This window comes from Capsicum annuum, chromosome 1 (assembly GCF_002878395.1).
Source record: "Capsicum annuum cultivar UCD-10X-F1 chromosome 1, UCD10Xv1.1, whole genome shotgun sequence".
Taxonomy (NCBI): Eukaryota; Viridiplantae; Streptophyta; class Magnoliopsida; order Solanales; family Solanaceae; genus Capsicum; species Capsicum annuum.
In genome coordinates this window covers 11032943-11049910 of record NC_061111.1, presented here as the reverse complement: position 1 = coordinate 11049910, position 16968 = coordinate 11032943, and the positions used below count along the sequence as shown (strand labels likewise).

At 34.0% G+C, this 16968-nt stretch overlaps 1 pseudogene; it reads right to left on the bottom strand.

Annotated features, from left to right (window-relative positions):
• Positions 1-14779: 14779 nt before the first annotated feature.
• LOC107863032 lies at positions 14780-15597 on the bottom strand (annotated as a pseudogene).
• Positions 15598-16968: the final 1371 nt, after the last annotated feature.

Here is a 16968-nt window from a genome sequence, read left to right as displayed (position 1 = left end):
AAAGCTATATAATGTGGTCGACTTTGGCTTTAGCTCTTTCAGTAAATATTTGACAGTCAAGTAGTAGCTGTCGTAGCCTCAGGGATAATCGTTGAATTTTCCAAAATCATCACCAAGCGCCAATAAATCACGTTCTATGACTTTTTTGACGTCTCTTGCCAATAAAACGGAATGGACAAACCAAACTAAGCACAATTTCTCCCTATAGTGCTTTGGTATGTCTTTATTCTTGAGATCCGCTATCAAATCCTTCACTATGTAGCTAGGTTCAACAATTCCCAACAACCCATCTTTTTTTATTGTTGGACCCTTTGTGGGGTGTTTTCTTGATGGCAGGTTCTTCTGGAAGATCGCATCTCAATCCCGTCACAATGGCAAACTCTTTTAATCCAAAACAAACCGGCATACCACATTAGTTGATCTAGATTTCATCCATCTTATTTCCGCCCTCCTTCGGACCTCCATCATCCCCTGCATACATGATCCTGCACTTGAGAAGGCTATATATTATGATTATTGGAAAACGGAGAAGGCGGGGCCGAGACAGCTCAAGAAAGTGTACAAAACAGCTCTTCTTAAAAAGTCCATCTATATTTTCCTTCTTCATAATACTCCTATGTTCGTCAAAAGGTTTCCCCAACTGACATTTAAGTACAAGATCACCAAATACTGTATTAGGGTTATTCATCGGCACCGCAACTCGAAACTTGTCAATACTAATGGTTTTGACAGAATCATGCAGAAATTTCGATATTATTTCACGCCCCATTAGTGAAGAAGAGTTATCACTTTCTCAACTTCATTTTTCCCTGACCGAGATTGTTCTAGAAGTTCCTCCGAATCTATCTGTACTCTAGCCTTTTTTGTTTGGTGATCGGAAGTTGATCTACTTTCTCCATTTTCTGTTTCTTTTCTTTTGGGAGACATCTTTTAACTAGAAACAAAAAAAATACATTGCATTTGATGTCTACATAGTTTTTTTTAAAAAGGTGAGACAAATTTCAATAAATTATTCTTACCACATAACCAAAAAAAAAAAAACTCTAACGGACAACCTATCAGTTGGAACAGATGGGGAACCTGAATCTGTTTGAAGACTTATTTAATATCTCCCCACAGATATTCCACCTGTTTCAATAGGTGGAGAAATTTTAATAAATTATTCTCTGTCACATTACAAGAAAATACTCCAATGGATAACCTATCAGTTGAAACAGATGGGGAATCTGTTTGAAGACCTATTTAATATATCCCAACAGATCTTCCACCCGTTGCTACAGATGGACCACCACCACCACAACCAATGCCACCAAGACCACCACCAATGCCACCAATACCAACACCAAGACCACCGACACCACCGCCAAAAAACACAAATACCAACACTACCAGCAATAGCCACCAACAACACCACAAACACCATCCAACAATACCACGACAGTCAATAAAACACTGAGAGAAAAAATAGGATTTTCTCGGGTGCTTCCTACTTTTTTAGCATCAAAACTCAAAATTTTTAACCCATTCTCGAAGATAATACAACTAAAAGTCTTCTTTTTTTATCATTAACTAAAAAACCCTATTTTTTAGAATAAAGAACAAATATAGAACTCTTCTCAAACTATGTTACATGCAAAGATAGAGAAAACAACGGATACAAGCGAGAATGAAGTCGAAAAAAACAACTATATATAGTCGTAAATGGGAAGAAAATCGACCTATTTTGAAGGGTTGAGTAATATGTTGAGTAGTTATTATTTGTATTGTTGAGAGGGAGAGAACACCCCGAGAGAGAGAGAGAGAGAGAGAGAGAGAGAAGAGAGAGAACTTAAGATTTAAAATGAAAAGTTTTTTGCGCAAATGGATGATTTGTATGGGTTGATTTGTAATTTTGAAAAAGAATGACAAGTTTTGAAATTGCTATTTTGGTATGAATTGATCTTAATTAATTTTAAAAATTTTAAAAGATATAGTTTCTAAAACATTGAGTTGATGAGAACTCATTTCAACTCAGATTGATCGATCGATGACTCGGGTCGGGATGAATGCAATACCAACGCCATGCAATTGCAAAGACTCGATTGGATTTGTAGTTGACCCTGCGAGATCACTCATTCATTCCTAGTTCCACCTAAATTAACTTAGGTACTATCACTATCTTAACATTGGGTTGATGAGAACTCATTTCAACTTAGAGTGATCGATCGACGACTCGGGTCGGGATAAACGGAATACCAACGCCATGCAATTGCAAAGACTCGATTGAATTTGTAGTTGACCCTGCGAGCTCATTCATTCATCCCTAGTTCCACCTAAATCAACTTAGGTACTATCACTATCCTAACATTGAGTTGATGAGAACTCATTTCAACTTAGAGTGATCGATCGATGACTCAGGTCGAGATGAACGCAATACCAACGCCATGCAATTGGAAATACTTAATTGAATTTGTAGCTGACCCTGCGAGCTCACTCATTCATCCCTAGTTCCACCTAAATCAACTTAGGTACTATTACTATCCTAACATTGAGTTGATGAGAACTCATTTCAACTCAGAGTGATTTATCGACGACTCAGGTAGGGATGAATGCAATACCAACGTCATGTAATTGCAAAGACTCGATTAGATTTGTAGTTGAACCTGCGAGCTCACTCATTCATCTTTAGTTCCACCTAAATCAACTTATGTACTATCACTATCCTAACATTGAGTTGATGAGAACTCATTTTAACTCAGAGTGATCGATCGATGACTCGGGTCCGTATGAACGCAATACCAATGCCATGCAATTGCAAAGACTCGATTGGATTTGTAGTTGACCCTGCGAGCTCATTCATTCATTCCTAGTTCCACCTAAATCAATTGCTATGAAATCTGTTGCAACAAATGACTAAGCTGTTGAAAATTTTTAAACAGGTACATATATGTTGCAATAGATGACAGATCTGATTTAATTATCAAATAGATATTTGCATCTATTGTGATAGATGACTGAGCTATTGGAAATTTTCAAACAGATATTTATATCTATTGTAACAGATAACATATCTGATTTTACTAATTATCAAATGAATATTTTTATTTGTTGTCACAGATGACTGAGCTGTTGGGATTTTTAAACAGATATTTATATCTGTTGTAACAGATGACTGAGTTGTTCGGATTTTTAAACCGATATTTATATATGTTGTAACAGATGACATATCTATTTGAAAATCTTTTTATCTCTTTTAATTTTAAAGCAAGAAACTTTTGGTTCGAGTAGATAATATCAAGTAGTAGTACTTACTACTAAAGGCGGTAAAAATGTTTCTTGGATATCTCAAAAGTGAGTTCATTGAGCAGTCTTGTCTTGTCTTTTCAATCTCAGTAGTCTTAGTCTTCCTCGTGCCCCTCAAATTATTAATGAAATTAATTAATATTGAAAACCACCACGTCTTCGTGTACAATACATCTATAGAAATTATCTCATATCTTCCTTCAACTGCAGTTTATTTTATTCAATTCTCATATTTTTCTCTCTCCTCTTTAAGGTCACAACCTTTTTTCTCTCTTTTCTCTTCTCCTCATAAAGATCTTTTCGGATCTAAACCCATCCATATCTTTCCTCGACTTAAATTTCTGTTTGATCCCCTTTTTGATATTAAGGTATGGTTCATTATTGCTCTTTCATTCTCGTCTTCTTCTTTGCAAGTTATTTACATTTGTTTTTTTTATTTAATTACTATTTACCCATATCATATTTATTAAATTTTTTGTAAGGAGCTTGTAAGTGTTGAATAAACAATCCGAGAATTTTTATTACAATATGAGAAAAAAGTCATCTGTTGGAAGAAGTTTAAAAGCCTTGTCGGCAGTATCATTTTTTGTATGTATTTTATTTGTTTCATTATTGTTGATGCAGTTATTGATGTTCTTGGTGGGGTTGGCGTTGTTGGAACTTGTGGTGTTGTTGATGGTTCTGGCACAAAGGATGTTGCTTCTTTGTTGTTGATGATGTAGTTGGAACAAATGTTGTTTTTTTTTATGTTTATGCTGTTGTTGATGTTGCAACAGATGGAGAAACTGTTGGAACAAATAAAACCACCAGAAAGGCTGGTTTGATGTATTGCATCAGACTCTACATTTGTTGCAACAGACTCCACATCTGTTGCAACAGACTCCACATCTGATGCAACAGATGAACAATGTTCTTTTTGAGACATCAATTTTTTTCCTCTTCTTTGTAGATATAAGTAATTGATAGTTGATCAACTTTTGACGGACTGTCTCAAGAGGCAGCAGTAAAGATGGGATCGGAGGAATAAGCTGCTTGTAGATGGAACCACTTCATATGTGAGAGGTATGTATTACTGATAATGTTATCGTGGAAACACACATAGAGTGCACTGATTTTATGAATGATGTTTTTACTGATAAGTCATAGATCATTCAAATAAGATGTCTGCAATTTTATAGTTAAGTTTGGCAGGTCCGAACTGATAAGGCTGAGAGACTGTGAATATGGTTTTGATAGCCTGTTAATATTTAATGTCGGTTATTGCTCATGTTTATTTGTCAAGCATTGTGAAGGAATATAGTTTTTGTGTTATTGTAACGAGATTCAATAGCGATTGGACTAACTTTTAGGGTGCATTGAACCCTTAGAGGGCCTTCGAAGCTTAGCACTGCATCTAACAAGAATGAAAAATGAATATATTTATTACCCTGGCCAAAATTTATATGGCTGGGTTGTTCGCTCGGGGTGATGATTTTATACCAAAATGTGCAGTAGGAGAATGCTTTCGAAGGAAAATAAGGGGTTGATGGAAGACTATATCATTTGAGAGCTAATTGAAGAAGAGACATAGGGTAGAAAGTAACTTCTAACGAATCTGGCCGGTGGAATTATCTTAACAGATGAGAGATCTGAATCAAGTGCAAATATGAAAGTGTATCCGATAATGTAATTTCATCTGTTATGTCTCTGAAAGAAAAATAATGCATCTGAATACTTTGCTAGGGAGCTGCGTGATCGGGATTATCACCTAGATAGAAAATAGTAGAAGACCAACAAAGAAGCCTCACGGGCATCGAGGATTGAAATGATGTACAGTAAGTCTAGAAAACTTATGCCAATGGCAACTGCAGTTAAAATAAGGAATCTAAGCGAAGGCGGCAAATTTTTGAATTTTAAATTTTATCCCATGCTTCCTTCTTTGTGTTTCTGATCAGGTCCATTGTCGTTGACCTGATCAGAACCACAAATGAGATTGAAAGGCAAATAAAGTATCTTGATTCCTTAGAAATATGGTTATAATTGATTGTGTTTTCTTGCCTTGACATGATTTCAACATTCCTTGAAGAAGATCAGATGCTTGCTGTAGTATGTGAATTCCGATAATTTTCAAGCTTGCCTCCAGCTTGCTGATTCTATATTCAAGCTGGTCATTGCGTTCTTCGAAGTTGGTAAAGAGTTTCTCGTCTAATGTGACCTCGATCAGGAACAGTATCTTCAAAGTTGTGTCATTCTAGAAGCCCTTTAGAACACTTTCTTCAGAAGCTTTAAAAGATACATGGAGGGTCTCTGTGTTTGTTTTAGGTCAAAATGTGTTGATGCCAGTTGAAGATGTGGTCCCAACAGTTGAACAACACACTTTTATCGAGCATTTCTCCATACATCTTGCTCAACCAATTTGATAAATTAGTAAGCATGGAGTTACGTAGTGTGTGATCTAAATCGGATCTACCAAGCCTATCAAACGTTATGTAACTCTAAGCTCATTACTCTATCAAAAAAATATGACCGAGTTAGTGCACAAATTGAACGAGCTCAATCTCTCAGCCTTTCTGCTGATTGCTCTTCTCCAATATAGACGACAAGATATCTGCTATGCAAAAGTCTATACCGTCGCTAGACATGTTTGCCTGGGAGTAATTTTTCAGAAGGATATTTGTTGATGTTTTCTAAAGAATTGCTCCCAGGCGAATACGTCTGGCAATGGTGTAGACTTTTGCATAGCATATATCTTGTCATCTATATTGGAGAAGAGTGATCAGTAGAAAGGCTGACAGATTGGGATTTTTTTATTTGTGCACTAACTCAGGCATATTGTTTTGATAGGGTAATGAGCTTGGAGTTACGTAACGTTTAATAGGCTTGGTAGAGCCGATTTAAATCACATGCTACATAACTCCATGCTTACTAATTTATCAAATTGGTTGAGCAAGATTCATGGATCAATGATCGATAAAAGTGTGTTATTCAACTGTTGGGACCACATCTTCAACGTGCTTTAACACATTTTGGCCTAAAACAAACACAGCGACCCTCCATGTATTCTTTAAAGCTTCTGAATAAAGTGTTCTGAAGGGCTTCTAGAATGCCACAACTTTGAAAGTAGTGTTCCTAATCGAGCTCGCAAGAGACAAGGAACTCCTTACCAACTTTAAAGATGGTAACGACCAGCTTGAATACAGAATCAACAAGCTGGATGCTAGCTTAAAAATTATCAGGATTCACATACTACAGCAAGCATCTGATCTTCTCCAAGGAATGTTGAAAGCATGCTAAGGCAAGAAAACACAATCAATTAATCCATATTGCTAAGGAAGTAATTATACTCTATTTGCCTTTCAATCTCGTTTGTGGTTCCAATCAGGTCAACGGTAGTGGACCTGATCGGAAACACAAACAAAAAGACGGGATGAAATTTAAAATTCAGAAACTGCTGCCTTCGTTGAGTTTTCTTATTTTCACTACAGTTGTTGTTGGACTAAGTTTTCTAGACTTGCTGAACATCATTTCTACCCTCGATGCCCGTGAGGTTGCTTTGTTGGTCTTCTCCTATTTTCTACCTAGGTGATAATCCTGACCATGCAGCTCCCTAGCAAAGTGTCCATCTGCATTGTTTTTCTTTCAGAGACACAACAGGCGAAATTACATTATCGGATACACTTTTATATTTGCACTTGATTCAAATTTCGCATCTGTTAAGATAATTCCATCGGCCAAATTCGTTAGAAATTACTTTCTACTCTGTGTCTCTTCTTCAATTAGCTCTCAGATGATATAGTCTTCCATCAACCACCCATTTTTTCTCGAAAGCATTGTCCTACCGCACATTCTGGCATATAATCATCACCCCGAGCAACAACCCAACCATATAAATTTTGACCAGGTCAATAACTATATTGGCTTTCCATTCTTGTTTGATGCAGTGCGAGACTTCGAGGGCCCTCTAAGGGTACAATGCACACTTAAAGTTAAGTCCAATCGCTATTGGTTTTCTACAGTGACAACAAATATTGATCCCTTCTCAAAACTTGACACGCATAAACACGAGCACCAACCGTCAGTAATTCATAACAGGGTATCTTCACCATTTTCATGAGGTCCTCAGCCTTATCAATTTCAAACCCATTAAACTTAACGGTACAATGCAGGATCTTGTTTGAATGATCAATACCTAATCGGTTAAAAACTGAATTCATAAAAATATTGTACTTTGTGTGTGTTGTCCCGGTAACCTTATCAGTAATACATACTTAACTCCCACACATATGATAGTGGATCCATTTGCACACACCTTATTTTTCATAGCCCATCTATGGCTTAAATTGAATAAACAAATGACTAGCTTGTTGCAACAGATGACGCATCTGTTTATAATGTCAATCAATTGAAGACATCTGTTAAGACAGTGATCAACCTGTTGCAGAAATCAACCAGATATATACATCTATTGCAAAAAGATTGCCAGTATGTTGTAAACTTGTAAGTTTTCTAACAGAAAGAGTATATTTTGCAACAGATTACCCATCTGTTAGATTAATTTTAAAGCCATTTTCTTTTCTTTCCGAGATATAATAATTTATAAATAGGTCCCTTATTAAAAATATTGATGATCCAGATTCGTACAAGAATATTCATATCGAGTCCTTGTGTGAACTTCAAAGGCAGTTTGATTGATGAACTCCAGAGAGATTTGGCTGACTTCGGAGCAAGGCTGCCAGATGAAAGATGTCTGATTAACAATAATAATAATAGTAGTAATAATAATTAGGTAATGTTTTTTATTTTAGCGATTATTTTCCTCCTTTTGTATATCAAATCTACCCAAGGGATTTAAAAATCTATGAGCATTCATTTCATTTTGTTGTCAACTTTGAATTTTTAATTCTTATTTAGTATTTAATAATAATCATTCTGTTTATTCCTTGTTCTCAACATGTCGACGGTTGGTGATAGGGATTGGCAGCCATTTGTGTCAACAGTTAGAGGTTAATTTGCTACGACAGATCGATCATATGTTGCACCTGGTGGTTATTAATAAAAAAGGGCTATTGTTGTTATTGAGAGGGTGAAAAGAAAGACATGACTTTCCGTTCTGATTATTCAATATGAAAAATATTTCGTAAATAAATAATAAACACAATTTATAACCACAATTTTAATAACTGATTGTGACTTTTCACCATTTTGTTTTTAAATTTATTTTTTAAATTATTTATTATATAATAAAATGATTATTATTTTACTAAGGAATTTGAAAAGGTATTTTTTTTATTTATTTATAAAATAAAAAAGTAAGCAAATTTGGATTAATGATATGATGATATAGTTTTTTTTTTTAAAAAAAGTAGATTATATGTTGCAACAATTAAATTATCTGATGCAACAGGTTCACTGTGGTTGCAACAGATGATATATCTGTTGTCACAGATGATTTATCTGATGCAACCTATATCGAGTCACAACTCAATAAAAGCAGTTCTTGGAAAGAACTAATAAATAATAATAATCTGAAAAGTCATGACTTATCACAATATTTCTTAATTTAATTAATTCATTACTTTTCATATTAATAAAAAATATAATTAATAAATGGAGGTGACGAGTTAGACTATATGTTGCAACAGATATGTTATGTGATGCAACATATTTTATATTTGTTGCAACAAATAATATATCTATTGTCACAGATATGTTATCTGATGCAACAAATATAGAATCTGTTGCCACAACTCAATAAAAACGGTTCTTCAAAAGAACTAATTAATAATAATAATCTGAAAAGTCATGACTTATATAACAATATTTATTTTTTTAATTTAATCAAAAATTTAATTAATGTATGGAGGTGAATAGTCACGCCTTTTTGTCTCTCATTCAAATTCAATCCTCTATAAATTGATCCGTCCTTACTTAATCGTTCATTCAAATACACTCTATTTATTTATTGCATCTCATCTTTCATATTACACTCTAGAAGATAAGATTATGGCTGACCCAGTGTAGGACGTTTCTTTTCTGCAAGACGCCGTGAATGAACTTCGGAATCAAGTTCGTGATCTGCAATGAAAACTGGGAGGAGTTAGATCAAGAATGCTCCGTGAGATACGCAGGCTGAGGAGGGCCTTGCTACTTTCGGTTGAAGATTGGCCGGCTGGCAATGATGATGGTGATAATAATAATAATAATTAGACTATTATTTTTATTTTAGTCTATTATATATATTTTTATTTGTTTAATAAATAAATTATCTTTGATCTTTGATGTTTTAATACATATTTAATTTTCATTCTGTCTATTATCTTCTCAACAAACATTTCGACGATTCGACGTAAAAAGGAATAATTTAGAATCCAGTAGCAATAGCAAGATTTATCTGTTGGGTTTGTGGCAGGGGTTGATTTGTGTTGTTTCAAATAGATTAATCATTCATTGCAACAGATAATTAGTCTGATGCAACAGATAAACATCCTGATACAACAAATAATATGTCTGATGTAACAAATAATACGATGATGCAACAGATAAATCTTCTGATGCAACAGATTACTCATCTGATGCACCAGATGATTGATCTGTTTAAATTGTGGGCACTTATGCTGGATTCATAATCGGGGTTCTATCCATTGTTGGAAAACAGAAGTGTATCCAGATGACAAATACGAATAAAAATCATAATTTTACTTACCAAATTTACCTATGAAGTAATGCCAAAGTGGAAAGTGATGTAGTAAACAAAATTTGACCTAAGAAATTGGTCAGATCGCAGTAGTAGCGTTATACCAACAACAACAACAACAAATGGTTGACAAGAAGAAGATGAAGATGATAATGAAGCAGAAGATGATGAATAAAGCAGCAGAAATAGAAACAATTAACAACAAAAATCGCTAAGAGAGAGAAAACAACAATGGATAAGAAGAGAGAGAAAGACGCCTTTTTTCCCTCCGTTTCCCGTTATTTTAGGTATACATTGAGATCAAAGTGTAAATTTAAAAACTTATGGGTTATGTTCAAACTTCTCCAACTTTCTTAATACATAATAAAGTAATTGTCACTTCAACTAATAGTTAAAACTTGTGTCACCTACACCTCATTTTAAAACTCTTGTGTCACCTGTGGCCCAAACCCTCAACTTACACATCTAGGGACACTTTGTTATTTGTCTGTTTATTACCCCCTTCGATTTAAAAACAAAACAAAACAAAGAAGATTAGATTATTTTTAGATGTTAAATAGAAATTCTAACTCAAGTATAATGTTTGATCCTAAATTAACGAATTATGGTGAACCCATAATTACAATGATGGCTCCACTCCTCCACACAACCGTTTTGATATGTTTAATTAGACGATAAATTCTAAAAGTCTTAAAGCTACACAAATGCTGCGAAATATTTTAAAATATATAAAAAAAAAAAAAAAAAAACTTTTTGACTAATAATGATTAATACAAATTGAAAGAAAGGGTACAAAATAAAATTAAAAGGAAAAGAAAAGCATGCATATCCTTTGGTTTCTTATTGTTCAGTACAACTGCATGCAGAAAAGAAAATGATTAAAGTAATGGACCAAGACTTGGATGACAAGCCCGAATCCCACATTTACATTATTCTTTATCTCATCTGAAAATGATACAAAATAATCAACCTGAATAAAAAAAGATTTCTATTTAAAAACATAACATTTTATATATTATTGTTGATCTGTGTCTTAACATAAGGATCTCTTAATTCTCTTTAGAGATGGACCAGGCCATATATATATAAGTCATATTAACCTCAGATTCTACTCACATGAAGTTACTACTCACATGAAGTTACTGGGAGTTCGACATTGACCCCTATCTATGTTAGAATATAAGGAATGAACACATATGGAGGAGGTGGACATAGAGCGTAACCTCCTCGATTGTGACTTGGTCATCTCTAATTCAAATTTATAATGAGGCTCACGAAAAAGTCAATCTCTGTTAAGATCAATGATACAAATAGAGTTTTTATAGTACTTCATAAATTTAAAGCTAACTTATAGCAGACTCTTTCCTATCACTAAGAAAAAGATAATTCATAAATATGTGTCCTCAATCCAAATAAGAAATTAGAGGAAATGGAGACGAGCCCCAATATCCTAAAAAAGTATACACATTTCAACTATTTTTCCAAGTGTCTCTTAGGATATGATTGGTATGGAGGAAAATATTTTCTTTCTACAATTTTTTATGATCATTACTTCCATTTAATTAAGTAGCTGGCTCAAGGGGAAAAGGGACTCAAAATCTCTCTTAATAGTGAATCTTTAATTATTTAGGGCTAATTTAAAAATATCGAAGTTTGTAGAAAACAATTACAAAATATTTGTATGAAACAAGGAAAAAGGGATGGTCTTCTTTCAAGTAGTAGAATACTTTAGAATTTGAATCAAACTACTCAAACTTTCATATTAATAATAAAGTTTCTTACAATATGATCCAATATAATGTACCACAAATACATGATTAACATCTTAGTTAAAATAACTCTTATCAACTATATAAATAATAACATTACCATCTCTCTTTGGCCTGACATCGATCAGGATGAACCATCTTTCATCTCTCTAATGTTTATAACTAAGTATACATAAAAATCAATGCAATTATATTATACTTTAATAAAAATCAACATATCGATAACAATAATAATATCATAAAATGCATGCGTGGAGAGTCGGTAAAAAACTAGGTATTTCTTTCTTTGTAATCTGAGTAGCACAACACAGTGTATGATACAAGCACGCCAACACAACACTATCCTAACTATACTTTTCAATCTGACTGATCACTACCAGAAATTGGGTCTATGGCAACAAGTTTTTAAGCAACGATTTATAAACCGTTGTTGTAGATAGTCTATTGCAACGATTACAACCATTACTAAAAAGTTTGATTCTAATAGCACGATTTAATAACACAACCGTTGCCACTAATTTATAACTGTTGCAATAGGCATTCCTATAACAACAATTTATGAATAGTAGCTACAAAATAATCTATGGCAACATGTATATTTATCAATTACAACAGTTATTAAATCCCTGTATTTCTCCCTCTTATTTTCACTACCCGCCAAAAGCAAAAAAACTCTAATCCCTTTTCCCTCTTTCTCCAATTTTCTCTCACTAAACCAAAAACAAATTAGAATACTCATTTTTGACCTCCAATTGTTGCGTTGAAGATGAAATTGCCGTTGTGAACTCATCTGCTAAAGGAAATTTCTGAAGGAAACTTTAACTTTTGCGATCATCTTCTCTCCAGTCACAGTTGCTACAAAATAATCTATGACAAATTTAGGTTACTGGGGTAATTTTCCATCAAATTCCGTTGCCAATTTTTGGTTTGGAGCTCCGGCGAGGTGGCGCCGCCGTCGTCAGAAGTCGCCACTGGCGGCAAAGCTTTTGATCTGAAATTAGAAATGTTTGGCTTAGTATTTTTAGGGCTTTTTGGTGGGTTGTACTCGTTGTTGATCTATCTTGTGTGCGTCTAATGAAACACGCATGGTGGTTACTTGCAGGTCACAAGCAATCACTATTTCACAGGGGCGTAGCTACTATTTCACAGGGGCAGAGCCGGTTTTTCAGTGTGCTGATGCTCGCCTGGGGTATTACATCTTCAGCTTTGTGTTTTGTCCTATAATTAAGTATTTAATGAATTAGAATAGACAATTATAGCTGATATTGATATTATATTGATGCTGAAGTTTTCTTGTTTTCCAGGTGTAATAGCTGATATTGATATCGAGTCTGAGAAGCATAGATGGATGGGAAGTGCACTAATAGATTTTTATGTACGTTTTACTATCTGTTTCCTTTGAGTAGCTCACAGTGCATTTATGGCAGTAATATTGGGTACTTTGAGTAAACCGGGTTCCTTTAAAGCATCATCATTATGCTCGTTTACTTTAGTCCGATGCTATTTGGCCAAAGAATGTAACGAACATTTCGGCTTAAGAGGTACAATAGTTGTATAAAATTTATGGCTGCACCAGGTCATGAATCTTTTGGTGAACCAGCTGAACTGAAAGGTGAAACCATTAGTAAAGTTAAATCAAATTTCCAAAGGTTCCAGCTCTCAGCAGCACCTTTGATGTCCCATGGTATCACCCATTTAAGCTGCTGCTAGGTTGTTCGGTAATGCGATCTGTGTGATATGTAGTTGTTTCTTGCTCTTTTAACTGTCAGAAAAGTTTATCCAGTATGTAGAGATGGCTTTATTGTTTTAATTTAGTAGGCTTGATTATGTTTGTGCTAACCATTTCTTTGTGATAATGAGTGCGGACGAATTATAAATACACGATTTTAAAAAATATATATATATATTTGGATCGAGTGTAATTGTTTCTTAGCATTGGTGCACTCTTACTTATTTTAGGTGGATCCTTGACCACCTAGTATAATCATTTGGGTGGCATTGTACTACGTATTAGTTTGATTTGGGTTAGAGCGATTTGTCCTACTTTTGGATTTCATTTTTTTCTGTTTCTCTAGCTTCTAGATCTTTTGTGTGGCAGTTCTATAATGAGTAGTTACCGTGCAGGCAAATTAAATATTTACATTACATGCGAGTTTCAGTTAAGATGTTCGCTAATATGATCAGTGTGATATGAATTTGTTTCTTTCTCATAAGCATCTCAATTGGTATTCCTATCTTCTATCTTTGTCTACGGATGAAGTAATGTGATATTACATTGATTGGCATTAATGCTAGTAGATATATATCTTTTCTCATAGTTGGTAAAACTCTTTTTTTCCATAATCCCTATAGCTCTTGCTTGTTTCACTCCACAATCAGGCTTTCAATTAAATAAAGGAAAAATATGATAATGGATATAATTATGAGGTGTAAATATCCCTTACCTTTGGGAGGGAGCATACTATTTTCTGATTCTTCATTTCTCATTTATTCCTTATCTTATCTTAGATTGCTTTATTTTGAGCCAGGGGTCTATTGGAAACAACCTCTCTATCTTATATTTGAGGTAATGGTATGGATTGCATACACTTACCCTCCCCAGACCTCACTTGGTGGGAATATACTGGATATGTTGTTGTTGTTGTTGAAAGGCACACTTTCTTTCCATTTCTATTGTCTTTTCTCACTTCAGTTTTTCTTATCTGAACATATTTGCTAACATCTGTTGCTCGTCTTTGAAACAACCATTCAGTCACAATGGGATGTACAAGACTGTCAGAACTTCTCAAGAAGTTTATATTCATCCTTAATTTGTACTATTCAGGTACTTACACATTATATTTTTGTTGAAATTTGAGAACATTAGTAAACTTGTTTACATTGTGTTGTTGAATCTAAAGTCTAGTGAAGTCGTGTGGGGCTCTTTCGATTCACTAGCATTATTGCCTTGTTATTCATCTCATTTTCTTGTTCAAAACACAAACTCAAAGTCTAGTGAAGCCGTGCGAGGTCTATTTCGATTCACTAGCAAATTGTTGCTCATCTTGTTGTTCTGCTACTTCTCGTTCATGGATTCACCAATATTATTCTTATTATTTAGGCTATTCTTTATTTTTGTTCTATCCCTTGCCCTTGCTCTAGCTTGATTCCTCGATTCCTTTGCAACAACTGGATGAAATATTGTCCTACGAATCGACTTAACCTTTTTCTTCTATTGCTTGTGAACAACATTATTAGTATTATTAGTTGTTGATTCATTAATTACACCGGATATAACTTCACATGACTCTAAAGGAGACGATGCACTAATTGATATAGTGTCGTTGCAGTTTTCTTTGTTTATTTTTTGAACGAGCTCGTTGATTGCTGATTTTGACTTTGTGAGTAGCCAGTTGTAACCACTCCACTGTTTTACTGGCCTTATCGAACCCGAGAAAGTCTTGCAAATTGAAGAATTTGAGAGCTATTTCGAGTTAGTCTCATTCTTCGGTGTCTAGGGTCATGAGCCGTGTTAATCTTGTTGTGTCTATCTTTCTTTGAAGCACCCACACCAGCACCAGTAGCGCACTTGTTGTTTTTCCTACGCATAGTACTAGTAGTGGTACTGCTCATCTCATCCTTCTTGTTCTTGCTGCTTTTTAGTACTAATTCTTCATGATCTTCTTCTTCCTGTTTGTCTAATTTTTTGGAATCTTCTTCTACCATAATACTGGTATCGAGATTATACTGATCATGAGGGGGTTGGGAGAAATGAAGGTCATGGAAATATTGGACAATTTCGGGTTAGTATTGCATTTAAGGAGATGGAATATCTATGTGGAAGTAAGAAGAGAAACTGGTAATATTGGGGTTGTAATTGTCAGAAGGTTGCATCTTAAAAAAGCTTGATAAGAAGGTGGCTATATAGTGGGACTGGAGCTTGAGAAGGACAAGTAAGCTCTTCTTCTTTCTTGTGTATGTCAATTTTAATAAGCTAGCTAGCTGCATCAACAAAAGAAAAACAAAGTTGAATTAATTGAGACTCTTTTATTTAAGTGAGACTTGTCATGTATAATTCTCTTGTATATATATTAATTTTTAATTATAAGAGAGACAGAGAGAAAATGGGAAAAGAAATGTGATGTTTTCTTTAAAATACGTTGATGATAGCATAGCTTTATGGTCGAGAAGAACAGTTGAATGTGTGATTTTACATGTATGTTGCTTGTCATGTTCTTAATTATACATGATAGTAATAATAACTATGCTATAGGTAGTGGCTAACTTTTTGTGTTCGTGCGAGTGTAAGCATTATTAATGTATGTAAGTTAGCAAGGTGGAATATGTAATTAAGACAACCATGGTGGTGTATATATGTTGTTGTTGACAAAGAAAAAGAGAGAGGGAGATAAAGAAGTCATGTTATTGTACCTGCAGAGGGACAAAGAGAGGTGTAATTGTACCTCCATCTTTTCAAAAATGCCCCCTGTTATAGCTCGCTAAAGTTAAAGAAGTTTTAAAGTATGAAAGGCAATTGGGAAAAAAAGAAAAGGAAAAATTACAGAAACTAACATCCTTAAGACTATAATTACAATAAATAACAACACTTTTTAAAAATTACAACTTAAGGCAAAAGTAACAATATTTTACCCACTTCATAGTAATAGAAGAATATGTATTTTTCAGTTTTGCATATGTATTTATGAGTAATACATATATATTTGTATATGTATTCATATAGCAATATTTTACTTAAATATCAATATAATTTGCTATTTTTTGTAATTATGAAACTGTTGCTATAAAAGTTATAACTAAGGATACCAAGTTGCTATTTCTGAAATTTTCCCAAAAGAATAGAGGGGACATGTAGTCCTTGTTGTATAGTTACATACAACTGATTTTATGTGAAGTGAAGGGATATGTAGAGCTACTAAAGACTTCTCAAATTTTTACATGGACAGTGTAAATATATATATATATATATATATATATATATATATATATGTACACATAAAAGGTCGTTTAAAAGGTAGTTACCAGTGGATGGTAACGTTGTAACGAGTTCGATTAACGACAGGAATAACCAGTGTATCTCCGTTTTGAACTATCAAGGTTGGTCCTGAAAATTGCCCATTGATTGTGATTATATTCTTGGTTCTGCAAAGTCTTGTTACACTTTTTTATTGAACCTGTTTTTTTAAAAATTATATATTCCATGATAATTTTGGAATTTTTTTCTAAATTTAAGATAAAATTGTGAAT